Source organism: Nilaparvata lugens, chromosome 7, assembly GCF_014356525.2.
Source record: "Nilaparvata lugens isolate BPH chromosome 7, ASM1435652v1, whole genome shotgun sequence".
NCBI classification, from domain to species: domain Eukaryota; kingdom Metazoa; phylum Arthropoda; class Insecta; order Hemiptera; family Delphacidae; genus Nilaparvata; species Nilaparvata lugens.
Window position 1 is genome coordinate 26,793,343 of NC_052510.1, and position 20,628 is coordinate 26,813,970.

The 20,628-nt window shown below is 34.0% G+C and overlaps 2 non-coding genes across 2 annotated transcripts; one reads left to right on the forward strand and one right to left on the reverse strand.

The window, feature by feature from the left end:
• The first annotated feature begins 11,727 nt into the window (after positions 1–11,727).
• On the forward strand, positions 11,728–11,800 carry Trnav-cac. Its single transcript has one exon. It is a non-coding gene; the product is annotated as a tRNA-Val (tRNA).
• Positions 11,801–18,034: 6,234 nt separating this feature from the next.
• Positions 18,035–18,107, reverse strand: Trnav-cac. The gene has a single exon. It is a non-coding gene; the product is annotated as a tRNA-Val (tRNA).
• Positions 18,108–20,628: the final 2,521 nt, after the last annotated feature.

Below are 20,628 nucleotides of genomic sequence, written 5' to 3' on the forward strand. Positions count from 1 at the left end.
AAATGCTGCAAATCACCCCGAAGACTTCTGATACGACAAATAATTTTTGAATAGTAGCTCTCATCAAATTTTCATCTATCTGTTAATCCTGTTGTCAATATTTGCAGTAGCAGAAGTCTTCGGGGTGATTTGCAGCATTTAATCTGGATTTTCGTTTAATAATAATCATTTATTAATATTAGCATTTGAATAAAAGCAATTTCTCATTAATTTCCATCTCTTCATTGAAATATTTTCTTGTCGCATAAAATATAATTGATCATTTAGAAAAAAGAATGAATCCTACTGTACATCAAATATACCGGTATCAGCTATCCTCTATAGAAGGCAGTGGCAAGGCAGAGTATTGGCAACGCACTTCTGCTATGATTCTCCACTGCCATTATGACGTGGACCTCACTATAGTTGGTTGTTAATGTCATGACGTGACATTCAAACATGGTGATAGAGCAAGCAGATAAGTAAAAAATATTTATGAACATAATATGAACTTACTTTTTGATGTTGTAAGTCTCAGGATCTTTCAATTTGAACATTATTTATAGAACAATGTTTTTATTTTTGAATTTTAATTTATTATTTTCCAAAAACAGAATAAGCTTTACAAAAAATAAATATAAGCTACTGCACTCTACTAAAATACATTTTAAAATTAAGGAACTGGTAATTTATTCAATTAGAAATAATAACGTGATGATTTCCTTTTCATAATTTTATAGATAATAATTATTTAATGAACATTTAATTTATGCTCCTGTAACCGACCCAAGATGGGGGTAGAATTAAGAGATCTCTAAATTCTAAAGGGCGAGTCATGGCACTTTATTAAACAACAAACTTTAGCACTCTATTAAACTTGTAAAGTTTTATTAAATGAATTAAACTAATTTAAATTTGGACAATAACAAAAATAATCTATATCGGTTCATTGCACATTCTAAAAATTCAAGATGACTGCTTGTAAGATTTTGCTAACTGCTTATTTGTATTCTAACTGTTCACGAAGGTAGCGTGGACTTTACTCATTTCTCAATTACAAATTTATGATACTAGGGACTCGGTCATTCAAGGGTTTTTAGCATGAGCTAGAAAATATAATGGCACTAACAATCGATCAATTTATAAATTCATTACTATTTAGAAATTTTCACTACACTGATTACTCCCGGATAACTTACTAATTTAAACAAACATTGACATATTCACTTCAAATAATCAATAAACTACTTCAACTTAACTCACGGCGAAAAATAATACATATTAACAAACTTAAACAGCAAACAAATTCAACACACACGTTAATTTTGAGCCCTCGAGGCCCGAGGCTACCTTTGGATTTTAAATGTGAATTCGGCCGCGGCTTGATTGGAACTGAAACTATTCCAAGCAAATTATGTTCCCCTTCCACCATGAGTAGCCTACAGTAGGTGAAGCAGAAAAATCGGCAAAAGGAAGATTCCTTGTAGGATTTAGAGAAGACATTGATAATGTGTATGAATTACATAGCGCAGTGAGACTAATACTGTAATTCCTAGATATTCACTTTTTTTGTTGAGGGCAACTCGTATTTACATAATAATTGAAAATCAAAGTACCCTTACTTTGAATAAAATGAAGTTGAATTTTATTAGTATTTTTCATTGAAGTTCCTGGCTCGTAGTTGCTAGTTGCTATAATAGGTGACAATTTATGATAATGATGATAATCTGTGCATTTGAATGAACGAATCCACTAAAAGCTCCCAACCAATCGAGGATTCAAATACCGGTAGATGATTTGATAGCATAATTTTGGTAAATATTATAGAAGAGAAGAAACAACCCCCCTCCGTTTACATTAGTGAGCAGCGGTGGGATAGACTGCAAGAATGTCTATTAAACCACATGTATTTTTATATATTTCATATTTTGGAAGATCAATCAAATAGAGACAAAGATATCTCCGGTTACAGAAATGATGTCAGGTGTGGTGTATGGTTAAAAATACCTCCACCGGTTACACCTCATTTTTTAAAAGGCCCATTGGAAATATATATAATAAATGCCAGATTCTAAGAACTCTCCTTCGAATTTGCTGAATAAATACTTCAATCTTGATTCTTGCTGTAGAAGATAATAATGCAGAGACATGTTCTGTTCCCACCACAGGTGTAGCAAATAAGTTGATTGTGTCGCGGTTTATTGTTAGTGCACTACACACAAGACCTGCTACCGGAAGCACTATTGATGCTGAATACTGCGATGAAGACGTGTTTAGATCACGCGTAAGATTAACAGGTCACTTCCGGGGCCGGCAACAGTTTTTCATCGGGGCCTTTCATCGACATCTTTTCTGTCGATTATCTCTTTTCGGAATCAACGCGGCGATCGCACAAAGCGCTCAACTCACACATTCATAAGTTCCCGTTCCGCGTCAAAGATTGATTCTTTTGATCCCTTTTCATTTCAACCCTTTAATGAAAAAAGCGACCGCCCTTTTCAACACTTCCCTGTTTTTTTCTTTGCTGCGATTTCATACACGATTGAACAAACCCTTTACACAATTTAAATCACTTGCACAACAATATTCGGCCGAATATTAGAATGCATGGTGTTCTTATTGTGTGTGTAAATGTGACACTTGCCTTTGCTGTCAAGTGAAGTGACATGTTGCTGTAGCAAGTTGCGAAAAGGTCGCAGCAACAATAATGGCAACATCGCCCCCCCCTCCCTCATGTCAACCGGGAAGTGCAGTACAGAACGGGTGAAGTCAAATGCTATCATTCAATTTCCTTTCTGAAAGCTGCGCCTTTTGACTGGAAGCCTCGGATCAATAGAAATTGAGAGTCAATACAATACCTCACTCATGTCACACAATATTGCCTGAGTATAAAAACGAGAATCGGTTCAGAAAATTAGATGAATGAGGTTTAGAAGGCTTGCAAGTGAGTCTGATTTAGAGATGGGAGAGTGACTCTCATAGAATACCATCTTGAAATACAGTACTATCACATCAGAGAACTGCCTGATATGACTATTTTGAAGCAGATTGGAAGCTGCTACTTCTGTATTTTATGTTATCCTAGCATAGATTATTGTGGTGAGTGGAGACAAAGAAATGAAAAAAACTAAAAACTCTAATCCTCCAGATCTATCTGGTACAGTGTCCAGTTACTCAAGCTCTGGAGTATCTAGAAAGGACTTCGGAATAGTTTGAAAGGAAACAACAATTGAAATCTTCGATCATTCTGATTCGGTTTCTAAAAGATTCAACTTAATAACCGACCCCAGTCACCATCTGAACATCTCTGACGAACGACATCTCACATCTGGTTCGAACCCTATGAACAATAAAGTATTATAGCAGAGTAATTAGGGCTGGGGCACATAGCCTGCACTCGCAATACTCACTCGAGTTGAAACCTTTTTGTCGGGTTGATTATTACGAATGTATTCCGACAATGATAAGAACGTAGTTGAGAGGCTTTGGTGTCCAGCTGGTGGATGTGAGTACGAGGGTGACGAATGACAAAAAAACCGGAGGGAGCGAAACTTGTGGGTGAGGCTCGTGAAACCGAGAGCCAAAAAAAAAAAAAACGGTAACCCACTTTTGTAGGTACTATAATATATACGTCTGTTCTTTTTTGTATTTGAGGATAGAGAGTTTTGCAGAGTATAAACCTTGATTAAGGAGGCTGGCTAAGAATGAGGGACAAAAGCAATAATGGAGCGCGTCACAAAGAACGAAACAAGTGGATGGGGAGGGGTGGGTCGTCGTCGAGAATGAAGATGTAAGCAATGTGAGTGAAGTCGGTGGGTTTTCTAGCGGTGCACTTGTGACGACTGGGCACTTGGAAGATATCTCTGCCAGATTGCCAGATTTTCCGCCATTGAAAACCTCCCTGTTTTATCTTCTTTACTTCCCGAAGTACTGAGTGAAACTCCCTCTCTTTCTTATCCCTTCTCTATCTTCTTCACACCAGAACAATACACGAAAATAGGCGAGAAAAGAACGGAATCCCTCAAAACATCAGCGGCGGCGTCAATATCTTCGCTCCCCAGATATTGAAAGCTGTAAACAGTGATGAGGGGATCAGAAAAGACCATGGATTGATAAAACGGATAAGAGGACGCCGAGTAACACATTCATTTGTATTGTGTCGTCCAGCTGTCAATAAAAAGACAACTTATAGGAAGCCATTCTCTCACCAATTGACCATTCCTTTTCTTGTGGCTTGTGGATAAGTGTGAGCGAAATATCATCCCCCAAATAGGGTTTACTGAGAGCTTATTAAGATTTACTTACCGGGTGAAGGTAAAAAGTCACCTCTTCACCCATAATAGTGGATAGAGCTAGATTGAATCTATTCTTATTATTTGCTGAGATCAGTTCTAGTGAAGTGAAGAAAAAATAATTACAAAACTGAAAATTTAGTACATTGAATCTGACTAAACATAATACTCTTTGCAAACGTTTAAGTTTTGGGTCTGCTTGTTATTTTAAAAAACTGTACTTTTCAGTTCAAACCGATGTAAGCCATGTTTTTTCGATAAATTTCAAATTTTGCTCAATACATTGGAGTAATAACCAGTTAGGTTGATAAAGTGCAAATAATTTTATAAAGTGCAACTGTAGCTCATGACTATTGTTTGGATTGACCTCCTGTTATCACTGGCCAAGAAGTAATTATCAAACCATCAATCTATTAGTTTAAACTCCTTTATCTGTTGTTATTATTATATACTTCAATATAAGATAATGAAAGAAGACAATATTGCATCAGGGAAACTGAGCAGAAGTAATTCGAAGACATCTTCAGAAGTTGCTAAACCTACATGATTCAATTAACTGGAAGGTCTGGGTCTGATAAGGACAGTAGGGAGGACAGCAGTCGGTTTATCAGAACCTCTCAAGAAGTGTCCGATGCAAGATGACCCTCAATCCAATTAGAAGGCCTCCTCAAGTAAGCTCTCAGCTGAGTGATTGATTGTCCAGTCGTCACTAATTGGCAAATTATTATCGTCTTATGCTCAGGTGCTTCATCGATTTAGACCAGTACTTGACGAGCTAACGTATGCTGGTGCTCTGGAGAGTCACAACTCCAGTCTGCTATCACTGCGCCGTTCGTGGGTTTGTCTCACAGTCCCGTCCAACATTTCTCCCCTCGTTACTCCGTGGATCTTGTTTGGAGGCATTGCAGCGAAAAATTCTAGATTGTAGATAGCAAGATTCATGTTACTGTAAGATAAGTGAGAATCTGCAATTAATCTCATTCATCTATTGTTTCATGATGTTTTGTTTTAGTTGTAGCTTGGAATTGTAGGAGGGTAAAGTGTAAGAGAAGCCGGCTGCGCCCTAGCTTCGCCCTCTTAGGTTTTCAATAAAGGCAGCAAATCAATCAATCATTCTTATACTATATTGGAGTCCGCAGAGAATGAATTTTCGGACTGTAGAATTGTCGAGCTAATACCTGTTTTTATTTAAAACATTTCTTTATTCACTTTTGAACACTTAAATTACGAGATAGCAGTCTGATTTTCATAAATAAAAGATATAAGCTTCTACTTACGTTTGTGGACCCTTTCTAATTTAAGTGTTCAAAAGTGATTATTAACAAGCAGTTCGTAATGGAAAGAAACATTGAAGAATATTCATTTATTCTTGGGATCAATACACAAATACACAATTGGGAAAATTGCATTGTATCTAAAAAACAGAAGTTTTTTAACTTCTGTTCTTTGTCATTTGTATTAAATATAATACAGAATAAAAGCTATTATTGTTGGAATGTAGGTTGTGTAACTATTCTCATATATTCAAAAATCCACTTCTCAAAAAAAAAAAAAAAAAAAAAACGGTGTACATTGACAAAATGATAAAAAATAATCAGACATAAGAAGTGATTCCAACATTGAACATATATTACAATTTTCACCTAAAATGAATTAAGATCTACTGAAGGAGTCTAGTAACCTAATGCTTTATTCAATAAGTGTGTAATGAGCAATTTCTAAGTAATTATTGCATAAAGTGTACAAAATAGAAAAGGCCTTATAAGCAAATATTGGAAATTTGATTAAAATGGAGCACATATTGAAGGTTCCGTGATATTTGTTTTCTTCAGAAAGATTGTGAGTAAGATACTTGGAGGGAGTATAATTATGTGAAAAATATAACAAGAGACGGAAATGAAGGGAGAATGTTGACGGTATTGCTATGAAGTGTAGTAAGCGCACAAAGTACGTGAAGAATAACATTAAAGTCATTTGTCGCAGAGGGTCTCACAAAAGCATGGAAGATATGAATTTTATTTGAAGGTTACGAAAGTTGAGTAGCAACGTAGCAGTCAAATTCACGATTATTTACAGAGCTCTCAATAAACTGTTCATTCATTTCTGCCCTTCAATTTAATTTCAAATCTTCATCCATTATTCTTTGGATTCTCCATTGTCCGTTGTAGTTCTCTATCCGCCGAAATGTGATGAATTGCAGCCCAAAGAGATGACTCTCTCCCCTTAAATCGTCAGAGTCGGCAAGTACTCTTCACTTCTACGGCGCGTCGGTCTCTCCTTGTAAAACATCTTTCAAGTGCTAAACAAATCTGGTTGGTCGAGTTCTATTCTTCAAAAACCAGGAACAATGCAAAAGAATGAAATAATGCCATGATCCATGATAATACAAGGCGTTAATGCTGATTGGATTGTCCTTCTATTTGCACAAAGTATTAGAGTACTCAATATTTGGAAGCAAAGTAGATCTTAAATCCAATTCGATTGTATTCTTGATTTCCTCCTTTTTGGTAATACGTTTTTCAGGTGTGTTGTTCAAGAGAATAATGAAACTGAGATGAGTATTTATGCTCAACAGAGAAAGTTTTTGAATGAAATGCATGTATTTATCTGCCTTCATGTAACGCACCTGTGATAATAAGAGTCATTGGATAATGGAAAAAGAACTAGCTTGAATGTTAATTATACTGCATGATGTATTTATTTTCGTTAGCTTGATGAGATTTTATTGAAAATCTCATTTCCAATTAACTCATAATACCATGTATGAGTGATGAATAAAATAATATGTTACATTAATATCATGATGATTCAATCAATAGTGTTGAGAGTTACTCATGCATGTACAGTAATTACAAATTGGAAAAATAGTTGAAAATGCGCTTTACCTCCTTTCAAAATCCTGATTCTTTTCGTTCACTATTTCTTCCAATCTACTAATTTTTTATCTTTTTCGTTCTACACATTACTTAAGGCTTGAAAGTCTCTAGTTTATTAACAACAACCTTTCAACTACCACAGAAAAAAAAACCAGAGACAGGTTCCATCATCCGAAGTTATCCACTTCATGAACTCAGTATACAGGGGAATTTGGGAGGAATCTTCCGTACCATATACTCCCACTTCCCGGTTCACCACGACATCTTGCTCTGACTGCATTTTCATATTAGAAGGGTACAACACAGACCTCTCAGTTTGCCTTTTTTGGGCTCGAATCATTTATTAACGCATCGTTTCTTTTCAATCATGGCATGCAGTGCTCTCTTGCATGATGTCAAGTAACTATCGGGCATTGTTTTTCTTCTGTCAAGTTGTTGTTTTCAAGATAATGGCTAGGAAAATGAGTCCGTCTCCACTCGCTGCAGATTACATGAATGATTGAAGCTGATGTCTGATGTCTGATCGCACCGGTGGCTTAATGGAGGAGTTGTAGGAGGGAAGAAGAGGGAGGGAAGATAAAGGAAATGTCATATTTGCAAGAGAGAGAATCGGGGGAGAAAGAAGCGCAACGCATAAAAGAAGACACATCAGTAGGAGAGCATCATTTCCTGATATTACTTACAACAGTATTCCTACTTGCAAAATGGTATGGATTCTTTTCAATGAACACTGCTCGACGACAATAAGAAGAGAATAAATATGCGTCTTTCAGTAGTAGGGTTACACAAATAGTAATCACTATACCGCGCGGCCATCATATTTATGGAAAAAGGGCTCGGCTCGGCGCTGGAAAAATGTGCATCCCCCAAATAAAAGCGCCACAAAAGTCTTTGTTGCTAGTAAGACGCGACACAATCGCGCAGGCAACCCAAGCCCGTAACTCGGTTTCATCTCTTCTCAAACTCTTTCTGGCTAATAAGCCTAACTGGCAATGGACTACTGTTGTTAAACACAAGAAACAATACGTTGCCTGGCTTATTTCCTCGTTTGAGAGTGAAAACCTCTGCTTATATGTCGTCAATTCGTGGGGAATTTCAAAGAGCTTCAAAAGAATTGTCGTTGAGAATAGGGGATGGCTATAGAATTTCTTTTTTCTTTTGGCTTATTTCTGTTGGAATCTATTCCATAGCTCGTTATGAATCAACTGCTCGTTAAATAGTTTCCCAGCTGAACCTTTTCGTTCTCAATAATTCGTTGACAATACCTTGCCTTGAATTTCGAATAAATAGATTAATATTATCTAACTTGTATGAGAGAAAGAAGGTATCCATAAAGTTCAAATTGTCTATTTATTCCATTTTCCAAATATCTGTCAATTCTTATAGAAATTGAGAAAAGATAAGGAGGGAAGTGAAGACAGATTTGAAACTAAAACTTATCTATTGTAATCTTCTCACCTGAGAGAATGTATTTGACTTTTGAAGAACGAATACCTACTTGCTTCATGTTATCTGTTGTTTTCTGCCAAATCTCGCCAAGATTATTCAAAGTTAAGTTAATTTCTAATAGCAAAGTAGAGAGGTCCTTGCAGAAAGTATAGTTACGGTAAGAATGCAAGATTCTTCTAGTTGCAAGGAAATAATGTTGGTCAAAGATAAATTCCAACTATATTGAAGCCATTAAATTATTTTTTGAATGTGAAAATCATGATTCTAACAGAGAAATAAATTATATAGATTACTATAGGATCAATAGAATTCAAAACTCAATCACATTGAAATTTCTTGTTTTCCAGTCTGAAACGTGAATTGTTTACATCAGAGTCGAAGCAAATAACGATGATGAACTTGCTTCTCACAATGTATCCTCCACAATAAGAGTGAAGAAGAGTTTTGGGGTCCGTCTCATTACCAAGTCATATTTCCGCATGGGCGAACGGATCCTAAGAAGAAATACAGTACTCTCATCAATGGAGAAAGCACAATCTTGAGAAACAAACGAGCTCGCCATGCAGCCTTGTTGAAGTGTTCGCAGTTTTCTTAAGCCAATATTTCCTTCATTTCTCAGCTTCCCTTGTGAAAGATCCATCTCAAGAATACCATCTCAAGGACATCTACGTGATGAGCAAGCAGACTCAACATGACCATCGAGGACTTTGGAGGCATCTTCAATGTTCTCTGAAGAAACTTTTGACAGATTTCTTACCCACAGGCTCTCGAAGCAGAACAAGAGATCACTTTCATCCCTCCTCAAAGTTCTTATTGTTTGTTTGGTGAAAACACAAAAGCTCGAATAAAAATTTTTTTAAATGTTCAATAACAAAATACGCATTTCATGCATAAGATAACGTTAACTTACTTATTTCATCACTCCTATGTCTCTTATGGATTATAGTTACTATTAAAGTAATATCAAGGATTGTTTTTCCTATGCTAATATTATTACAGTAACTGTATAGATTACACTATATAGATCAATAAAATCACGAGTAGGAGACAAAGCTCTTGCAAGAGCTCGGCTTGTTAACCGATTTCGGATAACCAACTTGAAGATAATTTTACATTTTAAATTGGTCACAGTGCCATTTACTTGAATAACATCTTATCACTTACAACTTCTTTACTGCTATCCTATACTATTAAACGAGCATTTTCTGTTCATATGTTTAGATGTTTAGTTGTTTAGATGTTTTTATGTTTATAAATATATCCGTATGTGACCGGTTCTCGAAAACGGCTCTAACGATTCTCACAAAATTTGGTACAAAGTAGGTTTACGATATGAAAATTCGATTGCACTAGGTCTCAACCCTGGGATAACTCGCTGAAGGACATTAAAGGATAAATACGTCCTTGGAAAAACAGCTGGAAATTTTGTCGTCTGTCGATACCGTAATGGGAAGGAGTGAACGAGTGCATGTGTGGGATCATTCAGCTGATCTCACGAGAAGAAAAATACAGCAAGAAAAACTTATTTCCGTTTATTTATCTTTTTTTAAAAAACATGTTTACTCCAGAAAGTCCAAAATAGTAACTAGATGCTGTTAGTGTAGAATAGTACATAGTAGTATATTAACAAATATTGTATCAAACATAGTAGGCCTATATCATTCCAAATCAAATTCATAGTATATCTATTTGTAATTGATCATGTGTTTGTTTTTTGAAGAGTGGATAAATTGTTATTTTGATGAGTAATAGTAGTTTAACCTAGACTTTGATTATTGGACTGTAGTATAAATTTGAAAAAGGACAGTTCTGGGCATAAGCCTGTTGTGCCTCCTCATTTAACTGTAAAAATAATTGTACGACTGAGAAAATGAATAAATGAATATAATTCAATCTTTCGTTACTATGCTTTTCCACTCCAGAGCAAAGCTCGGTCCCCCGATATTCACTACTAATATCGGGGCACCGAGCTTCGCTCGTTATTTTTATTTATTGATAAACAGAACTCAATTCTCTAAAATTATCGTGTTTATATTTTACAGCTGGATATACGCCAGCTTATGAATTCCGGGGATGCGATATTTTGATTTTCCACAGAATCACTCGCTCACTTTTTACTATCCACAGACGAAGAAAGTCTCAGCTGTTTCAGCCAAGGATGAATTATCCTTTTAATGTCCTTCAGCGAGTTTTCCCAAGGATGAGACCTAGTGCAATCGAATTTTTATATCATGAACCTACTATGTTCCAAATTTCGTGAAAGCCGTTAGAGCCGTTTTCGAGATCCGTTGAACGTAAATAACCAGATAACCAGATATATACTATACTATTAAACGATCAATTTCTGTTTGTATGTTTATATGTTTAGATATTTGGATGTTTAGATGTTTATATGTTTGTATTTCACCGGATCTCGAAAACGGCTCTAACGATTCTCACAAAATTCAGAACATAGTAGGTTTATAATATAAAAATTCGATTGCACTAGGTCTCATCCCCGGGAAAACTCGCTGAAAGACATTAAAAGGATAATTACTAATCATCCTTGGAGAAACAGCTGATAATAATTAGTTCGTCGTCTGTTGATGATGGAAGTGAGTGAGGGAGTTCATGTGTGTGGGACTGTGTCAAAATTATGACTCAGTTGTTGAACTTTTGTAATCATTCGATCAGGTACTTAGTGCCGGTTTCAAAAAATCAGAGTTATTTTCAATCCTGATTAAATCCAGTAGATCCATCTTATTGAAATAGTCTTTTCTTATTTGGTTCACGTGAAATTAATCAGGATTAAAATTCAACCGGCTTTTGTGCAACCGGGCCTTTGTGAGGGAAATTTTTGCATTCCTCTGTAAATTAATCTCAATTTATTGTGATGGATAGAACATTTCTGTATGAACCATGAATGTTAATATAATTTCTTCTCTCGCATACATTTTTTATGCTTTCGTACTCCAGAGCGAAGCTCAGTCTCCGATATTAAAAATATAAACAGATATACAGAAATTGCTCGCCTATATCCTATTGCTCGCCTTTAAGAAATAGGACTCTCACTTGAATAACTAATTTCCTATCACTTTCTCTTTACTGTTCACTCAAGCAATGAGTGTGCTAACAAGTTCTCTTAGCAACAAGTTTCCGTAGTGTAGTGGTTATCACGTGTGCTTCACACGCACAAGGCCCCCGGTTCGATCCCGGGCGGAAACAGTTTATTTTTGAAAATGTTTTCTTTGCTGATCCAATACTCTAATCAAACTAAAGAATTTAGAAATATAATAATTAATACATAATCAATCCTATGTATGAAAAAGGTCTTAAATAATTATTGGTCTTTTATTAATCAATCGTACGCAATAGGTCAATGTTTAATTGGCTTTGCCTGAAGCATTAAACGTATTCAATTCCATAACTACTTCAATTATACGAGAATCTTAATATTTAAGGATTTCAGGTAAAGCCGGATAATGGCTATTTTCTAGCGTTGGAATATAAAATATAAAATATATTGACAATCATTAAACATCAAAGACGTTTTCAATTTTTTTTATTTGAAATTTGAGTTTTGCCAATAATATTCTGTTACTTCATTACTTCATTTGAAGCAAGTCATTTTTCATTATAAAAATGAAAGATAATGTTGTGAACTGTCCATACCCAGGGATTTCGAGGATTTGAGCAGATAAGGGATCAATAAGGGACGTCCTCTGAAGATTGGACAAGGGCCAGAAAAGAACATAAATTTCCACCATAAAATATCAGAAGCAGAACGATATTGTCCAGTGATGCCCTTTACAGTTTTTCGAGCAGAGGCTACTTTTTTCCGGTCGATATAACCGAATATAAACTTAATCGCGTTAAGTGTCATGAAGTCCGTAAAGCATTTCGCATTGTTGAACAATGATAAAGAAAACTACATACTATCTCTCTCACACTCCTATAGAAACATTATGTCTCTTCCTCCTACTCCTATTGTTATATGAAATGGTCGAAATAAACCGATGTAAATACTATATAGTAAACCCATTGAGGCGAAGATGAAAGTGCGCTTTTTTAATTGCGCATCCTCCTATCCAATCTTCACGCATCCTCACGAGTGGACCATAGGCCTACTGAGAAGAGGACCATCGGTCAATTCAAGACCTGTTTATTGTCGTCCACTAAACTTGCAGCCCATGACTTCGAATCCACGTTATTAACCCCTAAATTTGTTACTGTTTCAGGGAAAGTTATGTTGAGTGTGTGGGGTACTTTACGAGGCCTTAAAAAGACCCACGGTCAGACTCTCCAGTTTATTATACCACCCTACACAGTACTTGGAACATATATCCTCTTTTACATCTGTTTAATATTCATGACGGTTTATTATTTAGATGCGCGTCCAGACTATCAATAAACGATTGCCGGGCGAGAATAATTAATTTGGCAATAAAATTGTAATGACACTTGGCGATTGGCCGAAATTAACCAGATTATTTATTAACTGGACCCAATAAACAAGGATAAAGAACATAAGTTGGTAGAGTTATCGATCGATGACAATAAGCCTGTTCCTTTGGATCTTTAATTTGGCTAGTAAATTTATTCCCTCTATTCATTGAGTCTATTTGAAATTTGAAATCTTAATTTCTTAATTTATAGAAGGAGAGAAATAATCATATGGAAAAAAAATCAATTTATAGATTTCATTCAAAAAATGTGGTATAATTTTGTGAAGTGCTATATCTATCTCAAAAATTAACTAGAGTATCTAAAAAAAAGAGTGAGTGATGGAGTCACTACTTTAAATTTCACTCTTAAAATATTAGAAATCTCGATTTATTAGAAATTTTGTAAAATGCAGAAATAGTTATTCAACTTCTATCGTAACTTGATAAGTATTCGAATCATACCATTTTGAGTCATTACTTTTATATGAAATATAAATCAACGTGAAAAGGCAGCCGATGGAAGTGAAATGATTTTTATACTGAGGATGATGCACGCATGAGCTCACGCTTATGCGTGGGTAATGAGATGGATTATGATGATAGATGATTAGAGGAATTTGTATTTAGAGGAGTTGGGCTCATCCTTTTACAAAGTGGTCACCCTTTTACAACGGGAGTAGCAGGCGCCGACTCATCAAAGCTCAACTTATCTTATCGATAACTTATCAGTGCGACCACAGTACAAGAAAACCAAATCGCTTCCAGAATTGAATTCAAGCTTTCAAAATCTATCCTGAATGATTATAACCTGTAAAAATATGATTAAATGCTTACTTATAACAAAACTACTGTATAATGCAAATATGCAGCATTTCATTTTTACTATAATCGATAATAGTACATAGTACTGCTGTAAATAGAAAAAGTGTTTTGTGAAGTAGAATGATACCAAAACTTACAATAAAACTAATAGTCTGGAAGGCTTCAAACATTAAATTAATTCTTCTGTGATTTAGATAGATAATATTTGACACAATCTGTAAAAATATGATTAAATGCTTACTTATACTTACTTATAATGGCTCATAAAAGTGAGAACTGCATTTTGGAGATACAATCATGGTGCATTACAATCCATCAATGTAAGTTGGTGCCAATAAAAGACGTACAGGTTCGAATCATTGAATGATCAATGACCTACAAAATTATTATTACTGTATTTATTATAACTCACAACTTTTTATTTTTATTTTTTTTTACGGCCAGTATCAAGGAAAAGAGTACTGAACTTGATGCTCACTCCCTCAACAATTATTTCACAAATGTGGGTAAATACAAGCTCAAACTATCAATATCCCTGATAATACTGGTGATCGATTTCCTGCAATACAGATCGATAATACGTTTTTTATGAGACCAACGTGCCCAGTTGAAGTTGAGGCAACTATTAAAAATCTAAAGAACAACTGCAGTCCTGGTATTGATGGTCTAGGTAATATTACGCTGAAGAAAATAGCCAATTTTATATCTCAACCTCTCGCTTTCATTTTTAATAGATGCTTTGAGGAGGGATATTTTCCGAGCACCTCAAATCAGCCAAAATAAAACCTCTATTCAAACAAGGTGACCCGACTAATCCCTGTAATTATAGACCGATTAGTCTTATCAGCAACCTTGCTAAAATAATGGAGAAACTAATAAAGTCAAGAGTTGTTTCTTTCTTGAATCTTAACAAAATAATCAACAAGAACCAATTCGGTTTCCAAAATAGTAAAAGTACATCTGACGCTCTAATAAAATTCATCAATACTTTATCTGATAAAATAAACTCCAATAAGAAAACTATTGCGGTCTTCCTAGATATACGCAAAGCTTTTGATACAATACCTCATAATACTTTGTTCAATAAACTAGAGTCCTATGGTTTCAGAGGAGTCTCGCTTAAATTGTTCAAAAGCTATCTGAGTAATAGAACCCAGTCCCTAACCATAAATGATCAATCTAGTGTAACTAACTTAACTTCTTATGGTCTTCCTCAAGGTACTGTACTTTCTCCCATCCTTTTCATACTCTATGTAAATGACTTTTTAAATTTAAGACTTCTAAACTCAACTGTGATATCCTTTGCAGATGATACTGCAGCTATTTTTCACGGAAATTCATGGAATGAAGTTCATACTATAGCTGAAAATAATATGCTTTTAATTAAGAAGTGGTTAGATAAGAATACCTTAAGTTTAAATACTGAAAAAACTAATTACATTACTTTCTCTGCAAATAGAGTAGGGCAGCCTAACGAGAATCAAGATTTGAGACTCCATTCTCAGTGCAATTTAAACTTGGGTAATTGTGATTGTCCCACCATTAAAAAAGTCAATAATACTAAGTATTTGGGAATTATAATTGATGAAAACCTTAAATGGGATGTTCATATTAAATACATATGTAGAAAAATTAGATATTTATCCTTTAAATTTTACCAAGTTAACAGAATCTTAATAAGAACCACCTGAAAATGATGTATCATGCTCTTGTCAAGTCAATTCTGCAGTATGGCATAGTTGTTTGGGGAGGCTGTTTCAACTGTCATATTGCTGAATTATTTGTAGCACAAAAACTGATAATTAAAACTATATTAAACAAACCCAGGCTCTATCCAACGGATATGGTTTTTAGTGATTTTGAGGTCATGACTATACGTCAATTATACATAAAAACCGTAATTGAGTACTTAATAAAATATAGATCCGATTTTCCTCTCACAATAAACTCTACTCTTAATTATTATAATCTAAGGGCCACTGCTAACAAATATGTAACCTATAACACTAATATTAAATGTATAAGGAGGCAATTAATTTACATAGGTACTAAAATAATAAACCTCATTCCGAATCACTTTCTCATGGACAATAAGGTCAGCGGAAAAATTAAACTGGATATAAAAACTGGACATACAGTAATTTCTTCTTCCATTTAGATATATGACTCGAGATTTCTGCTCCAGCATTTTTTATTTTTTTTTCATTAGTTTTTTCATTTTTCAGTGGACTCGCTTACCTTTATTTTGAGTACCTATTCCTCTGTTTTCTTCCTTCCCCCCATTTCTCCCTTCCTTTTTTCCTCATTACTTCTCTTCTCTTCTTTGCCTGCCTATTACATGGGAAACCATAGTTGGCTAGGTATCTTCCTCTCTTTTTTCTCTTCTCCAACACACCCAAACACTAAGCCCATGGTTTTTATATTTGTAACATTTTATTGTGTTTTATTTGTTTCGTAAATCTTTGTAATTTTGTTTTGTCTTGTTTTGTGTGTTTTTAATAAATTGAATAAAAAATTGAATAAATTGAAATTTATACAAATTCGTTTATTTGCCAAATGAAAATTATTTAAAAAATTATATGTCACATCGACAATCTTAGTGACAAAATAAAAATAAATAAAAAATGAAGAATAAAACCAAATAATAATACAAACTCATAGAGAATATCTTCAATGGCATCACCAGAAAAAACAGAATACTTTGTCCACTTGTAATCGTTTTAAAAGAGATGATTTTTTAAATCCTTAACACAGAATTATTTGTGTATTGTTAATTTATACATCACTCATCAAATAATATTGGGAGAGGGAAACCAGGTGAACCCTTCCTTAATCCTCTCCCAGATTCAGATTAATATCCATGTAATTATTTTTGTTGGGAGACGATAATTGACCAAGCGAAGTGAGGTCTAAGATTCAAGTCGACGGTTTGGCATTTCTCTTGATGTTTAAATGTGTTTGAATGTTTGTATGTTTGAATGTTTGAATGTTGAATGTTTGAATGTTTAAATGTTTATATGTCTATATGTTTATATGTTTATATGTTATATGTTTATATGTTTATATTTTATATGTTTATATGTTTATATGTCTATATGTTTATATGTTTATGTTTATATTTTATATGTTTATATTTTATATGTTTATATGTTTATATGTTTATATGTTATATGTTTATATGTTTATATGTTTATGTTTATATGTTTATATGTTTATATGTTTATGTTTATATGTTTATATGTTTATATGTTTATATGTTTATATGTTTATATGTTTATATGTTTATATGTTTATATGTTTATATGTTTATATGTTTATATGTTTATATGTTTATATGTTTATATGTTTATATGTTTATATGTTTATATGTTTATATGTTTATATGTTTATATGTTTATATGTTTATATGTTATATGTTTATATGTTTATATGTTTATATGTTTATATGTTTATATGTTTATATGTTTATATGTTTATATGTTTATATGTTTATATGTTTATATGTTTATATGTTTATATGTTTATATGTTTATATAAACGGAACGCGGTAATAGATTCTCATGAAATTTGACAGTTATGTTCCTTTTTGAACAGCGCGTCGACGTATATACAAGGTTTTTGGAAATTTTGCATTTCAAGGATAATATAAAAGGAAAAAGGAGCCTCCATCATACGTCTATATTAGAGTGAAAATCAGACTATAGAATTATTCATTATAAATCAGCTGTCGAGGTGACTATAAATTGCATGCCATGACGCATGCAATTCAATATCTCAATGTAACTTGGTAGAAAATTAGCAGCTGCGTAGACTATAAATTGCATGCCTCATTGAATGCAATTTTTATGCACTATTAAATAGGATGCAAAGAACTTATAACAGCTGGGCCTAGATATCTTCTGGTTTTCTCGCGCTAAATTCCGGAAAGCGTTATATGATAATTAAATTTTGTGTAAGCATGATCTGATCAAATAAATAGTGTATCAGTGTGGATGTGCTTATGGTTTAGGACGTCGTTATAACTGCGCGAGGTCTACGGTTCACAGAACTACTAGTAATATAGAACAAGTATATATATTAAAATTTATTATCTTATGGTTATTGATATGAAAAATGTTCAATTTTCCATATCAGAGTATTTTTATAATAAGCCTCTATGTGGGCATTGCCTCCAACCCCTTGCAAAAATATTTGTTTCCGCCCGGGATCGAACCGGGGACCTTGCGCGTGTGAGGCGCACGTGATAACCACTACACTACGGAAACGTACGATGTACCCGCCCCAAAATTTCCACCTTTTCAATTAAACGATAAGAACTTTGGTTTCGTTATTACCAGTAATGGTTTACTTATTCACCCATAAAATAAACAAAAAACTTACAAAAGATATTAATGAATGGGTAAAAACTAGAATATTTTTCAAAATAGACTTTTAATCATAAAATTACACACAATAGATTGATTTGGTGAATACCTAAAATAAAATTGTGATTTTGTGAATTTCATCAATTTTCTTTTTTTGTGTTTCAGTAAAAAAAAAAACTCTTTCAATGATTTGAACTGAACTCATTGCTAGCGATCAGACACGTGTCTCTGCAAGCAATTATTGCCGGTAAAATGAGTACAACTGGGATTTCAGTTATGTTATATCTAATTTATTTTTATTATTTCTAGAATAGAGTATATTCTGAATTCCTATATGATGTACCCAATTATTATGTGAATTTGTAATTGTATAAATCTTGTATATATGGCAAATAAATTGAATTGAATTGTTGTTGTTGAATTGTTGTTATGAACAGGAGTAAAAGCAATAAAAATCTGGTGTGGCACACTCACACTACTTTCCTTGCCGTTATGAAAATTGATCACCTGACGCTATAGTGTTCCCGCGCATCTCAAGTCTACTATTCAAAGATTTGAGCCAGCTGGTGACAGGGCAATAACGCTGGAGACACACGAGGTCTGCTATCTTTCCATAGTGAATCATTAAAATAGAATCAAAAGTTGCCAACAGTTTGCAATTATTGGATAATCACATTTTCTCGAATTTCGAGCTTATTTTCAATTTTAGGTGAAAATGTTAGTCAACATTAATTGTAGAGATTCTCATGCTCAATTTTTTCCACTCGAAATATTTGTTTAAATTGTATTTGAAGCATGATAATTGAGAATCTAAAATCAAACTTTGCTTAGATGGGGCGGAGCTCCTGAAATTTTTACAGATATGGGACTCGTGGCAGTTGATTATTGATGACTATTTCAGGTATAACTTTAATCAAAATCGTTGGAGCCGTTTTCGGGAAAATCGCGAAAAACCCTGTTTTTGACACCATTTTCGCCATTTTAGCCGCCATCTTGAATCGCATTTGATCGAAATTGTTCGTTTCAAATCCTTATATTGTAAGGACCTTACGTTCCAAATTTCAAGTCATTCCGTTAATTGGGAGATGAGATATCGTGTACACAGACAGACGCACATACACACACACACACACACACACACACACACACACACACACACACACACACACACACACATACAGACCAATACCCAAAAACCATTTTTTTGGACTCAGGGGACCTTGAAACGTATAGAAATTTAGAAATTGGGGTACCTTAATTTTTTCGGAAAGCAAAACTTTCCTTACCTATGGTAATAGGGCAAGGAAAGTAAAAATCGAAAGTGAGATTTACGTTGAAAAGTCAGCACCTGTCACCTGATTAACATTGGTTTGCTATCCTTGTCTCATTTGACAAAGCAGATAGCTCTCTCGTCTATCCTTTCTCTTGCTCCGCGTCAGCATCCCCATAAATTAATTTTTGATTGTTTATAAAAATAGATTGCTTTTATACCATTAATGTAGAATAATTTTCTAGACATACTTCTAAAAATTATTGCTTGAAGTATCATAATTGAAATAAAAATGACAACATTATCAATGAAATGCAAACTCAGAATTTTGAGTTTGAATTGAAAAAATTGAAAGTACTACCTAGCCTAATTTTAGTAGAACAGAAATACCTATTTTAATAAAATGCAAACAAAAATATTCAATAAACAAACTATGGAGTTATTGAAAGTCTTCCTGGCTCTAAAGTCAAACTTCCAGGTTCTAACTATAATTTATTGTCAAAACAGTAAATAATATAATAATTGAAAATACTTAGAGGTTCTAACAATAACTGTTAAAATAGTGAATAATTTTATAAATACTCCCAACTGTTGTTAACTAGACAGTTTCATCATTCAACAATCAATGAAAATCACTATCATTCATAATGGAAATAACTTAAGGCAAGAAGATGTATGAGATTTGACAGCCTTCAACTTCTACAGTAAAAGCTGTTACACCCAAAAGCCAATAACTTGGGGCAATTTCACAGTGTGTGATTCATACCCAATTAGTAATTGATTCGTTGCATTGAATTTGGTCTCGCCTCATACGTTACCTTCCCGACTCATATAATATGTGGCTCAAAAAGTGATTCCTCACCAATTACCACACCATTGTTATCTACGTAGTCTGCACATTACTGGTACTGCATTCCAGTCAACCATAACTAACGCTCACATCCTCTAGTAAAAATCTTAAATGGTCAAGATTTATGACCTCAAGGTTCGATATTCTGTCTTCTCGCCTATGGTAATATAAAAGAGATTCAATGTCTATTAATTTTTTTAGCTTACCAGACTTGTGATACTGAGCAGTGTAGAGAAGTTTTCTGTACGGCAGAAATGTATAATACTACAGAAATTACTATAAATTTGTCCTAGTATATATTT